The sequence below is a fragment of the Colobus angolensis genome, unplaced genomic scaffold, assembly GCF_000951035.1.
Source record: "Colobus angolensis palliatus isolate OR3802 unplaced genomic scaffold, Cang.pa_1.0 Scaffold424, whole genome shotgun sequence".
NCBI lineage: Eukaryota > Metazoa > Chordata > Mammalia > Primates > Cercopithecidae > Colobus > Colobus angolensis.
In genome coordinates this window covers 1,009,843-1,015,998 of record NW_012117644.1, presented here as the reverse complement: position 1 = coordinate 1,015,998, position 6,156 = coordinate 1,009,843, and the positions used below count along the sequence as shown (strand labels likewise).

The following is a 6,156-nucleotide window of genomic DNA, read 5'->3' as shown; positions in this document are numbered from 1 at the left end:
CCAGGATGGTCTCGATCTCCTGACCTCGTGATCCACCCGTCTCGGCCTCCCAAAGTGCTGGGATTACAGGCTTGAGCCACCGCGCCCGGCCTGTCCATGTATCTTTGTATTTCAGATTTTTTCCTAAACTTTTATTTCTGTGATTGGAATTGTTTGATAAAAGAACATGAGCTTCTTTTTTTTTGACCACAAGATCTCACTCTATTACCCAGGCTAGAGTACAGTAGTGTGATCACAGCTTATTGCAGTTTCAGCCTCCCAAGCTCAGACTCAAGTGATCCTCCCACCTTAGCCTCCGAGTAGCTGGGACTACAGGTGTGCACCACCACACCTGTCTAATTTTTAAATTTTTTTGTAGAGACATGGTCTCACTGTGTTGCCCAGGCTGGTCTTGAACTCCTGGGCTCAAGCAATCCTCCTAACTTGGCCTTCCAAAGTGCTGGGGTGATAAGCTTCAACCACTGTACCCAGCCAGCTTTTTTTTTTTTTTTTTTGAGTTTTGGTAAAATGTATGTAACAAAATTTACTAGTTTAGGCTGGGTGCAGTGGCTCACGCCTGTCATCCTAGCACCAGCACTTTGGGAGGCTGAGGCAAGAAGATTGCTGGTCTCGAACTCCCGGCCTCAAGAGGTCCTCCTGGTGCAGGTGTGAGCCACCATACCCAGCCAAATATGAACATTTTTGTTTCTTTGTTTTGAGACAGGGTCTCACTCTGTCACCCAGGCTGGAGTGCAGTGGTGTGATCACAGCTCGCTGCAGTCTCAACCTTCTGGGGTTAAGTGATCCTCTCACGTCAGCCTCCCGAGTAACTGGGACCACAGGTGTGCACCACCATAGCTGGCTAATTTTTAATTTTTTTGTAGAGATGAGGTCTCACTATGTTGCCTAGGCTGGTCTTGAACTCCTGGGCTCAAGCAGTCCTTCCACCTCAGTCTCCCAAAGTGCTGGGATTTTGGGCATGTGCCACCACCACACCTGGCCCAAATATCAGGGTTTTGTTTTTTGTTTTTTGTTTTTTTTGGGATGGAGTGTCGCTCTTGTTGCCCAGACTGGAGTGCAATGGCGCGATCTCAGCTCACTGCAACCTCCACCTTCCAGGTTCAAGCGATTCTCCTGCCTCAGCCTCCCGAGTGGTTGGGATTACATGCATGCGCTGCCACGCCTGGCTAATTTTGTATTTTTTTAAGACAGTTTTCTCCATGTTGGTCAGGCTGGTCTTGAGCTCCTTACCTTAGGTGATCCACCCGCCTCAGCCTCCCAAAGTGCTAGGATTACAGGCATTAAGGTTGATATGTATTGCCAAGTTCCTATCCAGAGAACCACTTAATACCTGTTTATTTGTGTAAGAAAATGCACTGTTCTTTGTTTGTTTGTTTTTTGAGACGAAGTCTCGCTCTTGTCCCTCAGTCTGGAGTGCAATGGCGCGATCTCAGCTCACTGCAACCTCCGCCTCCCGGGTTCAAGCGATTCTCCTGCCTCAGCCTCCCAAGTAGCTGGGATTACAGGTGCGTACCACCACACCCAGCTAATTTTCTGTATTTTAAGTAGAGACAGGGTTTCACCATGTTGGCCAGGCTGGTCTCGAACTCCTGACCTCAAATGATCCACCCGCCTTGGCCTTCTAAAGTGCTAGGATTACAGGCGTGAGCCACCGCACCTGGCCTAAAATGCACTGTTCTTTGATTATTAATTTCTCATTCAAAATTCTATATTAAGTTAAATTTCCTGGAGAGTATGATAGCTTCTTTTTTTTAACCATTATTTTGTAAAACCAAAATTTGGGAGAGAATGTGAGGAGAAACTGAAAAGATCACTGATATTACCTAAATGACCCTATTACTTAAAGTGACCTTTTGAAGTAAGAGGAAATGAAACAAGTTACACTGAGTTCCTCCACTGATGAAATGGGGAGGATGACACCTTCCCTGCCTGCCGTACAGGAATTGAATGGCTTAAAATTCTCTGTAGAAATAACTTCTTTCATGGCCAGGATCTTCAGAAGGGTACAATCTAGAGGGGGGAATTGGCCTTCCTTTCCCACAATGGTCAGGGGCCCTAGCTCTTAGCAGTTGGTTTGACATGCTGGAAATGTTCAGCTGCTTCCTAGCGAATCTGCTAGCAAAAGGGAAGGAGACACCTGTGTTGGGTTGTGTGGTGCGGTGTGGGGTGGGGGTGGGGTGTGGGGTGGTATGGTGTGTATGTGTGTTTGTTGGGGGTGTTTAGCAGTAGACATAGTGGAGCTTGCTTTGGTTTTATATTATTGTAGTGTGTGGGTAGGAACTACATTGTCAAAATCACTGAAGGACAGTAGGAACCAGATTTGTTTGTGTCCCATTAGACAAAATTAAATAAGGGGCCAGGCATGGTGGCTCATGCCTATAATCCCAGCACTTTGGGAGGCAGAGGCAGAAGGATTGCTTGAGCCCAGGAGTTCAAGATGAGCCTAGGCAACATGGCAAGGCCCTGTCTCTACAAAAAATACAAAAATTTGCCAGGTGTGGTGGCTCCCACCTGTGGTCCCGGCTACTCAGGAGTCTGAGGAAGGAGGATCACTTGAGCCTGGGAGGTTGAGGCTGTGGTAAGCTGTGATTATACCACTGCACTCCAGCCTGGGCAACAGAATGAAGCTCTGTCTCCAAAAGAAAAAAAAAAAGAAAGAAAGAAAGAAACAAGGAAGGTGAAGAGTAGTGCATAGGAAATCTTTTGGTGTTGCAACACCAAACACTTCATTAGAGTGTTTTGGGCTCTTTCCTTTGGGATTATATACCAGACCTATACTGCATATAAATTTATTAGAAAATGAGCCACACACTGTAACATAGCCATGCTCTGGCTGTGGCCAATTAGACCATCACTAATCCCCACTGAGAAGCTTTTCTTTTTTTGTTTTGGGACAGGGTCTTGCTCTATCACCCAGATTCTGGAGTGCAGTGGTGCGATCATAGCTCACTGCAACCTGGAACTCCTTGGTTCAAGGGGTCCTCCTGCCTCAGCCTCCCAAGTAGCTGGAACTACAGGCACACACCCCTGTGCCTGGCTAATTTTTAATTTTTTAATTTTTTTAGACAGAGTCTTGCTAAGACTCTGTCAGTGTCGCCAGGCTGGAGGGCAGTGGCATGATCTCGGCTCACTGCAGCCTCCAACTCCCTGGTTCCAGTGATTCTCCTGCCTCAGCCTCCTGAATAGCTGGGTTTACAGGTACATGCCACCACGGCCAGCTAATTTTTGTAATTTTAGTAGAGATGGGGTTTCACCATGTTGGCCAGGATAGTCTCGATTCTCCTAACCTCGTGATCCGCCCACCTCGGCCTCCCAAAATGCTGGGATTACAGGTGTGGGCTACCGTGCCTGGCCTAATTTTTTTTATTTTTTGTAGAGATGGGGACTCGCTTGGCCTCCCAAAGTACTGGGATTGCAGGCCTGAGCCACTGTGCCCAGACTTGAACTTTTCTTGTTTGTGTGTGTGTGTTTTGTTTTTTTGACATGAAGTCTCACTCTGTCTCCCAGGCTGGAATGTGGTGGTGCAATGACGGTTCACCACAGCCTTGGCCTCCCAGGCTCAAGCAGTCCTCCCACCTCAGCCTCCCGAGTATCTGGGACTATAGGTGTGTGCCACCCCAGCTGGCTATTTTTGTGATTTTTGTAGAGATGGAATCTTGCCATGTTGCCCAGGCTGGTCTCAAATTCCTTGGCTCAAGCAGTCCACCTACTTCAGCCTCCCAAGATACTGGGATTACAGGTGTGAGTCGCTGTGCCCGGCCAAGTTATTGTTTCTGTTTAGACCCCAGTAGTAAATATTTTAGGCTTTGCAGACCATATGGTTGTAACTACTCACCTCTGCCATTGGAGAACAAAAGCAGCCGTACACAATACTTAAATGAATGGGTGTGGCTATGTTTTAGTAAAACCTGATTTACAAAATATGGGCTACTAACTTACAGGCTATAGTTTGCTGGCTGCTGGTAGGGGGAAGTACACTTGACAAAAAGAGGCCTAGTTTTGATGGGAAATTGTTAAAAAAAAAAAAAAGCTTTGATGTCTGCTACTTACTGGTTGTGTCATTCTAGCATCTCTGAACCCTCATGTTTAAAATCAAAATGGTAATACCTTTCATAAGAAATAAGAATGAACAGTTGCACATGTGAGGAGATGTTTAACTTTTCTGGAAATAAGATATAAATTAAAACAATAATATGTTCTATCTTATATATTGATAAAATATGTTGGTAGAAGGGTGTAGATGGGAATTTTTATCCTCTGTTGGTGAGACTATAAACTAGTACACAATTTTAGATGGTAATTTGGGAATGTCTTTTAACATTTAAAATACACAAGCTTTTCAACCCATCAATTCTAATTATTGGTATATATTCTAGAGAAATATTAGCTTGTGTGTAAAATTAGAGATGTGCTGCCAGTGTTATCAATGCAGCATTCTTTGACATGGCAAAACACTGTGAACAACTTAAATGTCCAGATGTAGCAAAATGGGAAAAAAAAGTTGTGGCACATTCTTACCGTAGGATCTTTTTAAGCTTTTAAAAGTGTAAGGAATTGCCAGCCACGATGGCTCACACCTGTAATCCCAGCACTTTGGGAGGGCAAGGTGGGTGGATTGTTTGAGCCTAGGAGTTTGAGAACAGTTTGGGCAACATGGTGAAACCCCATCTCTACAAAAAAATTAGCTGGGTATGATGGTGCACACCTCTAGTCCCAGCTACCAGGAGGCTGAGGTGGGAGGATCACCTGAGCCCAGGTGGTCAAGGTTGCAGTGAGCCATGATGGCACCACTGCACTCCAGCCTGGGTGACAGAGTAAGACTGTGTCTCAAAAAAAATTATTTAAAAATGTGAGGAATCTATTATGTGCTGGTATGGAAACATGTCAAAGAAATTTTTACGTGAAAAGGGCAAGTTGCAGAACATATGGTATGATTACAGGTATGTGGACCAAACATACATACCTGTATGTGAATATATACCTGTATGTGTACATGCTTAGGAAAAATCGGAAAGACTGTACAACAGACTTCTAACAGTGGTCACTTGTGAGCTGGGGAGTGCCACTGGCAAATGTGGATTGAGGCTTAATGCCACTGGCAAATGTGGATTGAGGCTTAACGAAGAGAGAATTTTACATTTTACTCTAGATACCTCTGTATTATATTATTTCACAGTGATAATGTATTTTTTCTCCTTCCCAATTGTTTGGAGAGCTCCTGGGCCTGTCTGCACTTGCCAGGGTTAGGAATATGACAAAGTAGGCAACTCTTTTCACATCAGTTGAGTTGGAAGCAGCTGCTGGGACCAGAACAGGGAGCACATGTAAGGAGGGGAGGGGGATAGCATGTGCAAGTGACTGGGAGAGGCAGCCCCATTTTCAATTTACCAACAGTCACTATCACATGTCTTATCTTGACATTCTCCAAATTACTTCGCTCTCCGTCATCAGACTGGACCCTGAGGATGATTCTCTGAGCAAGGGAGGTAGGGATGATGATAAGACCGGGAGTAATCAAAACATGGGACAACAAAGAAAGTATGTGTGTAGAAATAGTTTTTTTTCTTTCACTTGAAATATATCAAGGATACTCATTACAGCATTGTTTGAAATGGTAACATTGAAAATAGCCATTCCCTCAATAGAAAAATATGTGAACACATTATGGATATTCCTTATATGGACTTCTATGTAGCTTTTTAAAAGTATGAGTTAGAATTTTAGTTATTGACGCTTGGGGGGAGATGTTGATAAATTATTAGATAAGTTGCAGAGCAATGTGTAAAGTTTAAACCTAGTTTTCTAAAAACTAGAGAGCAAACTAGAGAGCAACAAAACCCTTTCCAATATATTTGTATTTATGTTTTTTGGGGGCACAAAAATATGTTACCATTTCTCATCTTGTAGGAGGCCTTGGAGAGGAATGGAAAGGGGCTGGGAGATTACCAATTTTGTCTTTTATCTAACTTTGTATTGCTTCACTGGTTTTGAAGAACAAGGAGAGCAAACTTGTGTAAGCAAGAAATGAAGTTTCCTAAACATCGTTTCATCTTAATTAATTAATTAATTAATTTTTTTTTTTGAGACGGAGTTTTGCTCTTGTTGCCCAGGCTGGAATGCAGTGGCGCAATCTTGGCTCACTGCAACCTCCGCCTC

General features: G+C 44.0%; 1 protein-coding gene across 2 annotated transcripts in view; it reads left to right on the top strand.

Annotated features, from left to right (window-relative positions):
- The window catches only part of NUMA1 (nuclear mitotic apparatus protein 1), an 83,805-nt gene that overhangs the window by 18,645 nt on the left and 59,004 nt on the right, over positions 1 to 6,156 (top strand). Inside the window, exon 3 of one of the 2 annotated variants that reach the window (XM_011956780.1) lies at positions 1,408 to 1,505. The exons of the other annotated variant lie outside the window; for it this stretch is intronic. The gene's annotated coding sequence lies outside the window, so the exon portion shown is untranslated. The remainder of the gene's footprint in view (positions 1 to 1,407; positions 1,506 to 6,156) is intronic. 2 annotated transcript variants of the gene reach the window in all.